At 48.8% G+C, this 13966-nt stretch overlaps 1 long non-coding RNA gene across 1 annotated transcript; it reads right to left on the minus strand.

Annotated features, from left to right (window-relative positions):
- Positions 1 to 2356: 2356 nt before the first annotated feature.
- LOC144333698 (uncharacterized) lies at positions 2357 to 3487 on the minus strand. The gene is made up of 2 exons (XR_013402635.1): positions 3421 to 3487; positions 2357 to 2883 (listed from the first exon to the last, which is right to left on the minus strand). It is a non-coding gene; the product is annotated as an uncharacterized LOC144333698 (long non-coding RNA).
- Positions 3488 to 13966: the final 10479 nt, after the last annotated feature.

Raw genomic sequence — 13966 nt, forward strand, 5'->3', positions numbered from 1 at the left:
AAAATGTTACCTTTACAGGTTCAGGGTACTGGATGTGGGGCAGTCTTTCAGGGTGCCACAGTTTAACTCACTACAAAAGGTGACATTTAACACTTATGGCGCTGTTTTGGGTGCTTTGCCTGAATTATTTCCATTAGTCTTCAAACAACTTTAAGAGGCATGTGTAAATTATTCCCCCATTTTTACAGGTAAAGATATCAAAGTGCAGAGAGGGGAAGTAAGCCTCCAGGGTCACACTCCTAGAAAGTGGCCGAACCTAGGCAGGGGTGCTCCAGAGCCTGCTGTGACCACGGGTGACTTGCCTGGCTCATAGAGCTGGTCAAAGACAGCATTGTCACCTCCTGGTCAGAGTCTTCACCTCCACCTCCTGATGTCATCATCATGCCATCCCTGGTGGCATTCACAGCCAGTCAGACAGACCAGGCAGCACCACAGAGGTCTCTCCCTCCTGGGCTCCTCAGGTGCCCATTCCTGCAGTCACACCTGGACCATCCCATCCTCAAATCTGGATTCCAAACACCTCTCCCCATCCTCCCAGCCCTGCAGGTCAAGATTCTCCACTGCCTCACCTCAGTTTCTTGGCTTCCTTGAGATTTTCAATGTAGTGACTCCCCTCCCCTCCTTCTTGAGCCTCCTTCCCAGCTCCTCTTCCTTCCTTCTTCGTCCAGCCTCTGCTCCATGGTTCCTCATCATTATTCCAGTGTGAATTTTCTCAGCAACTCTGCCTCTCTGTCCTTTGTCACAGCCCCTTGGCAAAATCCCAACCCTGAATGAACCCTCCCATCCGCTGTCTCCACACCTGCTCCAGAGCTGTTGCCTCTTCCTGGAGATAATCACACAATAGGGCTGGCCAATGTTGCTCTAAATTCATGATCTTGGCTCATGCACTTGCCCTCAAGACTGCCAGGCAACCCCACCGCTCTCTCTAGTAGGCCACTGCCCACTCCCAAATGACAATTTTACTTCTCTTTGTCCTCTCACCTTCCCTTCCACCCTGCTCTCTCCCTCTGCTTCCAAGGGACCCTTCCCCCCCATTACTTCGCTCAACTTTCTTCTTCCCAATACTAGATTAGGACCCATCCTGACTGCTCCTCTATTCTGCTTCTCCCTGTGCTGATGGAGAAAGTCCCTCCACCTGTGCTCTGAATTCATCCTCTTCAGCTCCTTGGGAACTTATTGCTCTCATTGTCCCTCTGTGGCTCTCTCACCAGTCTCTTGGTTTTTCTAGGCAAGTCCAATCAGCACCCAGACATACTCCTCTCACTTGCAATTCATCTACCTCCAGCCCCTCCCCTTGACAACTGCTTCCCAATCCCTCTATTTTCTTTTGGAGTCAAATTTCTCCAAAGAATATAATTTGTTCGCAGCCTCCATCTCTTAACTCCCATGCACTCCTGGGCCCACTGAAGGCTAACTCTGCTCCCCAGTACTGAGACTGCTCAGTCAAGGTCACCAGTGACTCCAACCGGCCAGGCCCAGCCCCACTCTTGGACTTCATCTTAGTCCTGTGACAATATTGACCCCTCTTTCTGCAAACTCTTGCCTCTCTCTGTTTCTACCACATTCTGTTCTCCAGGCTCTCCTCGCTCTTCACTGGCTGGTCCTCCTTTGCAGGTCCTCCTCCTTTTTCTGACTCCTCCTTGGTCTTCCTTAGGCCCTCTTGGGTCCTTTTTCTTCACTTCACAGATGAGTTCATGAAATTCCATGGATTTAAATACTATTCTTAGGCTGTCATCCCAAATCTATATCCCCAACCTGGACTTCTTTGAGCTTCCTTCTGACTTGTGGATCCTATTGCCTGCTGCCATTTCCACCTGGAGATCTCAGATATCTCCAAACTAACACATTCAGAGCAGACTTTCCATCCTCCCAACTCCACCTTTGCCATTCCAGTAAAGGGCATGGCATCCCCACCCCAGGTGACTTGACTCTTTCTTCTTGAGTGCGTCCTCTTCTCCCTTTACCTAAACCACCAGAAAGTCTTGCTGGTTTTTGCACTCTAAAATCCATCTTAAATCTATCTCCTAAAATAGCCTGGAAAGCACAGCCCTACCCTCCACCCTCAGCTCAGGGTACTCTCCAGAGACACTCCTCTTCCTTCAGTTTCAACTTTGCCCCACCCAAGCCCTTTCCTACCCTTCCCACTTAGCAGTCTTGTGCCTGTCATTTTTCTCTTGCCGAGAATGCTCTTCCCTTTTATTTATATAGTAGCTATTCTTCCTCCTTGTACATCGCAATTTTAAATGCTGCCCATTCAAAGAGGCAGGCAGTCATCAACCTCATCTAAAGTAGGTCCTTCTGGTATTCTTTATCTCAGCCCCTTGGTTATTTTCTTAATTTCCAACATCACAACTTATTTTCTTTTTTGCATGTTTGGCCTTGTTATTGTTGTTATTGACTGTCTCTCTCTCCCTCACTTGCATATAGGATCCAAGAACACCCAGGTCTTGCAGATGAACACATCTTCAGGATATAGAACAGTGCCTGGCATGCTACAGATGTTGAATTAATGATCAGATGATCGAAGACGAAACCAAGATTTAAACCACATCGGTCTGACTTCAGAGCCCTGCTGTCTTCTCACACTCCATATGCCTTCTTTCAGCAGACAGAATTCTGGAGGAGTTCAGGGTAGGAGAGGGCCCTCTGGGTGGGAGGGTCAGAGGAGAGGGCCCTCTGGGTGGGAGGGTCAGAGGAGAGGGCCCTCTGGGTGGGAGGGTCCAAGAAGGCTTCCTAGATGAAGAAAGCTGGATTTAGAAAGGGGCAATCCAGCTGTCCACTGTGTCCTGCCTTCTGATCCCACCAGGCCCGGTGCCACTCTGCCCCAATCATGGTGAAATGACATTGAGTCTGACTTGAACTTGCTCCTCACGTGCATCTAGCCTATAGAAGAAGAAAACTGATATCAGCCTCTCTGCTGGCACCTTCTTTTCAGGCATTCAGAAGTCTTTCGAGACACCTGCGCCTTCCACTCACTCCCCACCTCTGGCTATCTCCATTCCCTGCCACCCTCCAAATCCTGCTGGCTTCAAGGCCCAGCCCCAGCCCTCCTCCAGGAACTCTTACTCAGCCCTTCTGCAGACCCTTCACTCCTCGAATGTTTCCTTATCATCTTGTGTCTCAGGACTCTTCTTTTCTCCCCTGCACTGGCATTGCCTTGCTGGATTCTCAGGGTGAGTTAGGTTGCACTGCAGGAACAAACCAACCCAGCTCTCAGTGGCCAAGTGGTGGGCATGATCAGGGCAAAGGGCAAGGCCTCATATCACAAGCCAACCGTGGTTTGGTGGGAGTCTCTGTGCCCCATCATCCTCTTTCGAAGATATTGACCGACAGAGCCTCTGCCATCTGGAGCATTACCAGGCATCAGGGCAGGAAGAAGGGAATGTGGGAAATTCTGCACCAGCTCTTAGAAGCACTCACCAAGTTCTTCATGCCTCTTCTGCTCACATTTTACAGGCTAGAGCAATCACATGGCCACACCTAACCTGAAAGGTGAGGAGAGGTGGGAAGTAGTGAGTGCAATACTATGATGTGGTCAGAAGCAGAAGCAATGGAAACATTGGTGGATAATCCTTGTGGCTACCACACCACATTGAAGTTCCAAAAAGTTGGAGGCTGTTACTTCTTATGCTTTCTCTTCGCTGCAGTCCTTAGCCTGTAGCTTGGGCAAAGATGCCAAGTGAACTAGGACCCCACCTCCAAGTCTGGCAAAGACTTCCTTTCCTCTGAGAGGCTATGATGCAAGAGGTAGTTGAGAATTTTTGAGAATTTTGGCTGAAGCTATCAGAACTCTGGCAGGGCTTTCTATAAAATTTATGGGAGCTGACCTCTCCTTGATCTTTATTTGTAAGCCTCAAACCCCTTTTCTTTTTCTGTTAGTATTCAACCCCCTCCACCTTCACCCCCATCTTCTAGGTCTCTCTAGAACCGTCCCCAATTCGAATGTTCAGGTTGAACAATCTTTTGCCTGACCCGGAGAACACAAAGCGACTCCTTTCTGTTGGCTGTAATGTGTGGACGCTGAGCACTTCTCAAATGCCAAGCACTGAGTTCAATGTTCTCTCAGATCATTGGATTAATTATTGTCACAAATCAGCTGGTGGAAGCTCCATTGTTCAGGGGATTTCACAGAGGAGGACTCTAACGTTTAACAACTGACCCGAGGCTCTTGGCTGGTGGGCAGTGTCTCTGGGCTCCTCCCTAGCTGACTCTCCTATGCCACTTGCCTCGTGACTGGGCACATGGCCGAAAGGGTGAGTGGGTGCCAAAGGTCGACCTTGAAGCATGTCGCCCGCTCCCTGGGGAACTAAGTGTTCTGTGTGGGGGCTGAAGTGCAGAGATAATGGTGGAATTTACCTCTCAAGACGACAGGGCTAAGTGTGACTTTTGTTTGATAAGCTTGGGTTTTATGTCTTTAGGAGCAAACAAACAAACCATAAAGTGGCAGTCTGTTGGAGTGAGTCCCAGCTGAGCTTGCAGGAAGGGAGAGGCTCTGGGTTCTGCCCCTGGGGAAGAGTGAGAGAGGCAGGCACAGTGGGGGCGGGGGAGACTCATAGAGCTTCCCTTTCCTCATGTGAAAAGTAAATCAGATTCTATGGTAATAACCCAAAGCTCACCTGAAAGGCTCATTAATGAGGAAAACAACAGCAGTAAGAACAATGGCTATATTACACTGATGCCGTGTGCCAGACAAGATACTGAGAACTTTTTATGTATCATCTTTTTTAATTATCCCATTTTAGAGAGGAGGTGAGTGAGGCTCAGGCAAGTTTAAAACGTGCCCAAGCTCATATAGTCAGTGAGTGATGGAGCTAGGTTAGAAGTCCAGGCCCCGTGCCCAGCCACTAAGCTTTAGTGTGGAATGTTGACAGTGATGATGTAAGAGGAGATGGCACTGATAAAGATGGCCATGATGATGATGATGATGACTCCAAACTCCTTGCTGACTAGTTACTCCATTCTTAGCCTCTTTCAAAAAGGCAAGCCTCCCCTGGCTGCCCAGCCATAGGGGATAGGTACCAGGTGAGCATGAGCTCTCCTTTACCTGTTCAGTTCCATTTCCAGGGAACACTGTGCAGTGCCAGCCTGGGAGGCCACCCATGCAGACTGCAGACGTGTTGAAGGAAGACGCTTCCCAGGGCCATGTTGTGCAAACTCCGTGGAGCACAGCTCCCCCCTGCCCCGAGGCGTTTTCCTGGCCCAAGGCTCTGGCCAGCCCTTTTCCCTCCAACCTAGCATAGTTCCCTCTGAGTCATCTCATCTGCCCAGCCTGGAATGTGCTGCCTTGACCTTTCCACCTGCTTAAAGCCTGCTCATCCCTTAGGGTCCAGCTCAAGTTCATGTGGTTGGTTGCTTTGTTCTTCCATTCGTTCATTCATCCATTCATATTTATCAATCGTGTTTACGAATCTCCTGCAATGTGTCAAGTATGTGTGGTGTAGAGGGATGAGCACGGGTTGGGGGGGCAGACACAGGTTTGATCCTGTCCCTTCTCAGCCATGTGACTGAGCAAGTCGCTCCCCGAGCTTCAGTTTTCCCCCTTGTAAAATGTGGATCATCAGTGAGACTGTGTGAGTTGAGAGAATCATAAACACTAACTTTCTCCCACAAGTACCCTCTCTCACGCCCTCTCACACCCTCTCTGCATCCCGGGCTCCCCCTGGCCGCTGCTTGAGTGGGAACATGCTAATTCAGCAAGTCAACCAATGATCACCAGGAAGACACCGGGGCCCAGGACTGGTCTTCTCTTGACTATAGCATTAAGACCATGACTAGATTCAAGGAAAAGTCTCAACAAGAGTTGGTTGCCTCCCCAGACCACTGTGTAGTTCCGTGGAACACAGGCCTTCCTGGGTGTCCAGATCAGAGTGGGGGAGAGTATGCAGCCTTTTAGGTCTTAAGGACCATCCTGCTGAAGACTTGTCAAGAGAACGGAGCACAGCTCCCTCCTGCTCCCATCTGAGGCAGCCTAGGCAGGGCCAGCACTTGGTGATGGTGACATATCCCAGTCAGGTGCCTGACTGGTGAGGGTGCCTGGTCTCCCTCCATGTCCCAGTAGAGACTCCATGTTCATCCTCATGGGGACTGGCCCACTGAGGGGAGGGGAGCCTATCTTGAAGGCCCTGCTTTTGACCTTTTCCTCCTTTTCCTCCTTAGGGGCTGAGTCAACCTCATGAGAATGGACAAGCTTCTTAAGACCCTTCCCCAACCACCAAGACTGAAACCCTCCTTCCGCCTGTATTGGCGGTCATTCTCACTTACATTGGACGCAGTGGTCGCCCATTGCCCAATCTTTCGAATATGCCTGGCCTCTCCTGTCTTAGCCATGCAGGACAAATGCAAAGGACAGCTAAGAACCTAATTTAAAAGTCTGCAGGCAAAAGGGCCCTGGATCGAGAAACCAACAGCTGCTCCCTCTGAGGATGCACTTATGTCATCTGAGAATTTCTTCCCAAATGAGACAGGCAGAGACAGGGCTACAAAGGAAGGGAGGAAGAAAAAGGAAAGCTCACGACAAGGAGAGACTAAGAAAGGGAGACAGTAGGCCCTGTGGGTGCAGCCTGAACCGGCCCACATGGGCTTTGACGACAGAGCCAAGGATTTGCCTTTTGCTCGAAGGAAGGGAGGGGGCTTCGGGGATGCTCTGGGGCTGTAGAGTCAGAGCCCAAGCCCCTAGCAAGTCCCCCAGCCTGGGAGGCAGAGTGTGCAGCCAGGGCAACCTCTGGACACCATCAAATTGCACACAAAAATCTGGGGCCTCCATGGGAACTGCAGATTCTACAGAGTGTAGGGGTAGGAGGGTGGGGGATTGAAATTGTATTATTTCTTCCTCCTTCCTTGAAAACTCTGATCACTAAAAGTAAAAACATACACACACTCACTCACCCTTGCACATACCTCTTCAATGTCTGGGCTATCCATCTTTGTCAAAAAGAACCAAGATGTTATCTGTGAGGTATGTCTGCATTGAACTTAAGACAAGACCAAACCTACCTCCTCTCTCCTTGCAAAAAAAAAAAAAAAAAAAATTGTATTTACTTTTCTTCCAAACCCAACAAAAATAAATATAAAATGTTAGAAATAGTTACTGAGCTGGCCGGGCGCGGTGGCTCAAGCCTGTAATCCCAGCACTTTGGGAGGCCTAGGTGGGTGGATCATGAGGTCAGGAGATCGAGACTATCCTGGCTAACATGGTGAAACCCCGTCTCTACTAAAAATACAAAAAACTAGCAGGGCGTGGTGGCGGGCGCCTGTAGTCCCAGCTACTTGGGAGGCTGAGGCGGGAGAATGGAGTGAACCCAGGAGGCGGAGCTTGCAGTGAGCCGAGATCACGCCACTGCACTCCAGCCTGGGAGACACAGCGAGACTCCGTCTCAAAAAAAAAAAAAAAAAAAAAAAAAAAAAAGAAATAGTTACTGAGCTTCTAGAAATTGTTATAGTACTGAAAGTGAGAAAATTAATTGTTACCTGGCCCAGGCACTTCATTTTCGCCTAAGCCCCAATTAAAATGGATTTTTCTCTTCTAGTGATCTATTGATGTATAATGAGCCACTACAACTTAGTAGCTTAAACCTTAACACCAATCCTTTTTTATTAGCTCTCATAGTTCTGGGGGCTGACTGAGCTTGGAAGGGCCACTCACGGTCCTTTTTGTAGTTGTGGTCAGGCTAGGCTGGAGTCACCTGAAGGCTTCTGTACCGACAGGGATGGTGGTGAATAGTGGTCGATGTTGTCTGGTGGTGAGATCTCAGCTGGGGCTGTTGGCTGGCACACCTCCATATGGTCTCTCCGTGTGGCCTGAGCTTCCTCACAGCATGGTGGATGGGTTCCAAATGGGAGTGTCCCAATAGGACCAGGAAGAAGCTGCATTGCCTTTCATAACCTGGCCTCAGAAGTCACAGAGGGTCACTTCTGCCATACTTGCAGGTCCACCCAGATTCAAGGATGGACACTAAACCCAACCTCTGTTTGGGAGGAGTGTTGGGATAGGAGATCTTACTGCAGTCATCTTGGCTGATACGTTTTCCCCGTGCTTTTAAGTACGGAGGTGGTATTCTTTTTAAAAATGATCATCCTCATTATCACCATTGCACCAGTGTACATGGGCCATGGGCTCCCCAGGCCAGCCCTACCCTTTGCAAACCTGTTCTGACTTCCATCTCACTAACTTCTCCCCCTCCAGCCCAGGCCCCAGGGCCTTTAACCCAGATCCCAGAGGCCTGTGCCCTCCTGCCGTGGGTCCCACAGTGCAGGCCTCCAATATTGTCACTGTTGTCCTCATTCCACTCTTTCACTTTGATCATCACAGTGAAAATTGCTTACAATCTGCAGAGTTGGGTATGAATCTCAGGTCTGCATTTACTCCTTAGCATCCTTCTTCATCGAATGGAGATGAAAATCTCTTCCCCTCAGGACCACCAGGTAGGTGAAGTGAGTGGTGGCAAATCACTCAGTATATGGAGAGTGTCTAGTGTTGATGGCCAAACTGGCCAATTTCCCTCCCACTTGGTAAAGCAGACCAGGCAGCCTTTATTATTATCATCCCATGCATTTTATGCATGAGGCAAACAGGGTTTGCGGGTCTGCCAGACTTCCCGCCAGGCTTGTCGTAGGTGTTCTCTCCAGGCAGTCAGCAGCCTGGCTGCTCTGCTCCATCCCACGGGCTGGGCACTGTGCTGGGAGCTCCATGCACAACCGGAGAGCTGCCTGTCTTCTGCATGTTGAGCACACACCATGCCAGTTTGCCTAGCCCATAGAAAAGGCTCAATACAAGCTGGGTGTGGTGGCTCACGCCTGTAATCCCAGCACTTTGGGAGGCCGAGGTGGGCGGATTACCTGAGTTTAGGAGTTTGAGACCAATCTGGCCAATATGGTGAAACTCCATCTCTACTAAAAATACAAAAATTAGCCGGGCATGGCGGCGCATGCCTGTAATCCCAGAAAGCTGGGGCAGGAGAATCGCTTGAACCCAGGAAGCGGAGGTTGCAGTGAGCTGAGATTGCATCATTGCGCTCCAGCCTAGGTGACAAAGTAAGACTACGTCTCAAAACCAAAAAGAAAAAAGAAAAGGCTTGATTCAAGTGTGTTGGATGGAAGAGCCAAGTGCTTTGAGGCAAAGATGCCTCTTGGGGAGCCCTGGGGCTCTGTAAACAGCTGTTGGAGAGATCTTTCCAGAACTGGCTCCCGTAGCAGCTTTGGGCTTTGACTCACAGGCCACAATTGCTGTATACCCAGGTCTTTTCAGGAACATGTCTGTGTCCAGGCAGGTCCATGCAGAAACTATAATCCAGTTTTAGTCCTAAGGATGCTAGATACTTTTGTGTGGCCTGCCACATTGAATCAGCTAGAGATTCCTAGGAATCAAGTCTCCTCAGATCCTGATTCGGCAGGGGTGTGTGTGGACATCTGCATGTCAAATCTCCCAGGGAATGCTGGGCCAGCCAGGCTAGAGACCCCCAGAAACCCCACCCCATCTAGGAGCACAGCAGCCTGGTAGAGTGATTACAACTGTGGGCTCAGGTGCCGATGGCCGGGGTTTATATCCTGGGTCCTGCACTTTTAGTAACTGTGGCACCTTGGCTTGTTGCTTAGACACCCTGTGCCTCAGTTTCCCCATCTTTAAAATGGAGATAATGGTGGTGGTGAAATCAGGATGCTGTGACAAGGATTAGAGTTGCTGCACCAGAATCTCAGCTCACACCTTACAAAGCTGGGTAGATGGGTGGGGTGTCTAGTTTTGGCTACCTCTTGTAGGTTCCTTGAGCCTTGGCTCTAACGAAGCCAGAGCTTTGGCCCTGCTTGCAGAGGGAGGGCAGGAGCCTCTCTCAGACTCCCCTCCAAGACACAGATCCCTTCCCTCCAGGAGCCCACAATTCAGTGGAGACAACATAAGCCAGACACACACACAGGAGGGATATTTTTCCAAAACACAAATGTGTGCAAAAGACAGTTTCTATGGTTACCACACACATCTTTAAAAAGAGAGAGGTGTGTGTGTGTGTGAGTGTGTGTTTAACACAAGACAGAACCCAAGGACAACCTTGAGATTGCTTGCAGTAGACAGGCAGAAGAGAGGGTAGGCAGAGGGGTGGGCTGCCCACCGCATGCCCTCGGCATGGGCTTGATCTACAGCCACTTCCATAGCTGAACCAGGAAGCAAGAAGCCTCCTCCAGTGGTTGTCATCCACACAATGCCAAGGGCCAGTCCCTTCCAGGCCAAACCAGAGACAGGGATGTTATTCTCCAGTTCATTTTAGTCAGCTATGAAACCTCAGTCCCACAGCAGGGGTAGGGGAAGAAATCAGTATGTGTGTGGCCAGCAACTGTTACACATTTCCTAAAATGTGATGTGTGACCGGGCGCGGTGGCTCAAGCCTGTAATCCCAGCACTTTGGGAGGCCGAGACAGGTGGATCACGAGGTCAGGAGATCGAGACTATCCTGGCTAACACGGTGAAACCCCGTCTCTACTAAAAAATACAAAAAACTAGCTGGGCGAGGTGGCGGGCGCCTGTAGTCCCAGCTACTCAGGAGGCTGAGGCAGGAGAATGACGTAAACCCGGGAGGCGGAGCTTGCAGTGAGCTGAGATCTGGCCACTGCACTCCAGCCTGGGTGACAGAGCGAGACTCCGTCTCAAAAAAAAAAAAAAAAAAAAAAATTGTGATGTGCTCACTGCTTTGCTCTTCAGCTTAAGTGACCGAATGAAGATTCCTTTTCCCTGGAATCTCTCTGTGACTGTCAGGGCCATCAGGGAGTGAGAAGCTCACTTGAGGATGCTGAGTATTTGTGAATTTATCTCCTCTTTAAGATACAGGCCCCAGATTCTGGTCCCTGGTAGTTTCCCTGCATTGTCTTGAGTCTGGAGCTTTCTTCTTTGGTAGGTCTCAGAGATCTTACTGATTTCTGCTTCTTTGCCCTCTAAAGGAGATAATTTTACTGCTAAACGGGTCAAATTCTCTTCTAAGGATGGGCCTACATTCTTGCTAAATATACCTGAATTAGCTCTGTCACTGTCTAAATATTTGTGTGTCCCCATAAATTCCTGTGTTGAAATCCTAACCCCCAGGTGATGGTATTGGAGGTGGGGCCTTTGGGAGGTGATTAGGTCATGAGGCTGGAGCCCTCATGAATGGGATTAATGCCCTGATCAAAGAGGCCCAGAGCTCACTCTTGCCTCTTCTGCCATGTGAGGACACAGTGAGAAGACAGCTGACCATGAACCAGGAAGAGGACCTCCAAGGCTGCTAGCACCTTGATCTCGGACTCCTCAGCTTCCAGAACTGTGAGAAATAAATGTTTGTTGCTTAAGTCACTCAGTCTATGATATTTTTGTTATAGCATCCCAAACTGACTAAGACAGTCCTTCAGTGGAGATCTTGGGAGAGTTTGGCATCAACATCTGCCCTATTTCCATTTCCTCCATTTCCTATTTTCTGCAAATTGAAGACCCACTAATTCACTGGGTATCTAAGTTGCTTACTAGATAAGCCAGGTGTGTAGCTCTCCATCAGGTCTATGAAGAGTAGTGGGGGTGTAGACATGGCTCTGTGAATTCAAAGTGCTGCTATTCTTTCAGGATGCCCAGACAATCCATGAGAACAGCTGTGCTCTCACCTCCTGAGGTGCCCACCTCCTTTTGCACTGTCTTATTATATTCTGAACAGCCCTGTGAAGTTGGCAAGGTGATCACCATCCCCACTTTTCAGATGGGGAAGTAGAGGCTCAGAAGGAGTATGCCACTGGGCCAAGGTTGCAGTGCCAATGAGTGATGGAGAGCCCCACTGCACCCAGCCTCTCAGTCTCTATAAGCCCTAACCTTGGGGCCCCTTACCCTTGTGGCTCTGCACAGAGATTATGACCATCTATGGGCTCAATCTGAGTGTGCTCAATACAGATCTCTGCCACTGATACCATAAGATGGTAGATCATCCTTAGCTGCTCATATAAACCATTTGGGGAGCTTTAAACATTTCCAATGCCCTGGACTGTTCAGCAAACCATTTAACACAGAGTGCCTGGGAGGGGGAGTCAGGGATCAATGATTTTTAAAGCTTCCCAGGTGATTTCAGCAAGATTAAGAACCACACTTTTGTGCTGAATCAGCAAGAATCAGAGGCTCTCTGCAGGGGGCTGTCCTTACATTTTGATAAGCTGATACCCCTTGTAGGTAAACTGGATACTGCCCTGCTGCCGTTGGAAGGAAGTGTGTCCTGATACATTCCTGGTTTCACCATCCAAAGCCAGTCAAAATGCTTATTGGACCAAAGTCAGAGATTGTTCAATCAATACCTGCTGTGCCAAAGTCCAAAGAATTATTTCTGGCGATATTATCCAATCTGTGGCCAGATGGTGACCCTACAGTTGTAATTGATACTCAAGGATGGTGGCCCCATGGCCAAGTCTGCCTTAAAACTGCCCTGTCCAGTGGCATGAAACCTGGAGGCTGAGGGTCCTCCCAGAGCTGGGAGGGTGGGTGGTGATGGCAGATCCCTCCCTTGGGAACCATGTACATGCCTGAGTGCCTTGTACAACTGCCATACCTATGCCTACAGGATAAGATGTGTGTGAATTCTTATTTATGTAAGGCAAAAAAAAAAAAAAAAAAAAGACGAAATATTGAAGGAGCCAAGATTCCTAGGGCAATAAGCCAGCTAGCACATCTACCCTGCTGTGATTTGAAAACCTAGCTTCTTAAGTAGGCATGGCCTAATGTATGCCAGTCTGATTTGGTTGAGTTCTTTTGGGTTAAAAAGAATGCGATGACAAAAATTAGAGGAAAAAAATACATAAACTCTCTATCCTTCCAGGCTTTTCCCAAAACTATATTTTACGGTTGGACTCCTTATATACTGACACTTACTGCCTTTTTTACTCCCTACTTTGCCACCCTGTTACACAGGCCTCAATAAACAGAAGTTATTCGCCCATCCACTAGGACTGCATTCATTTATTCATTATTATTTTTCAATGAACATTTTCTGCATGTGACGTTTTCCTTTTTCTGGACTGTTTGTTTAACATAAAGTTACAGAACTAGAATTACTGAGTAGGAACCTTTAAATGACTCCATTACTAAATTGCTTTCCAAAAGAGCTACATTGATATATGTTGCCATCAATAGTAGATACGTGGCAGATACCTAGGTATTCTTCACCAGGACTTTTTGTATTTTGTAAGTACAAAACACCGCTTACTGCAAAAAACCAACAAGCTGGGATTTTTTGGTGGCTTAAAATACAAAATGATAATATGGTGTTGTTACGTGGGCTTATTTGATTTCTAGCAATTTTCATTCCTTCATTCATTTATGCGCTCAATGATGGATGCGTTTACAGGATGCTTATTCTGTGTCAGGTAGCATTCTAGGCACTAGGACGCAGTGAGCAAAACATAAAAATCCCCACTCCTGAGGAAATTACCTAATATATATATTTTTTCTGTACTCTAGCAACCACGTGGCTTGACAATAGTAGGGACAGGGCACTCAGGCAATTTCCATGCACACATTTAATTCATACAGCTGACTGCTACCCAGGCTTCAGGAGATCCTTTTCGCAGGTGATGAAGTACAGGCTTGCATTGCCTGACATCCCTCATGGGGCCCAGAACCCTAGGCCCCCAGTCCCTGATTATTGGGCACTGCCCACCCTGTCTGTGTACAGGAAAGTCAGGCAGAACTTGGGGAAGTCTGGGTTGGGCACTGACCGAGGTGCCAGGGTGTGAGGAGCACCGTACAACCCTGTCAATCTCCAGAAAGCCACATCGATGCCTTCCCAGAAACCAACTCCCCCCCAGATAAAAGCTAAATGGTGAAAGATGTCTGTTTTCAGGGCCACTAAGGGCTACCTTGCCAGGGTGGCCAGTTCTGTCCTGCCTGGATGTAAGTTGGAGGATCCTTGATCTCCTAGCTTGAGTGGACCACGCACACCAGTGTCCAGTTCTGAACCTGCCAATTCTATAGCTGTGC

This window comes from Macaca mulatta, chromosome 13 (assembly GCF_049350105.2).
Source record: "Macaca mulatta isolate MMU2019108-1 chromosome 13, T2T-MMU8v2.0, whole genome shotgun sequence".
Classification (NCBI taxonomy): domain Eukaryota; kingdom Metazoa; phylum Chordata; class Mammalia; order Primates; family Cercopithecidae; genus Macaca; species Macaca mulatta.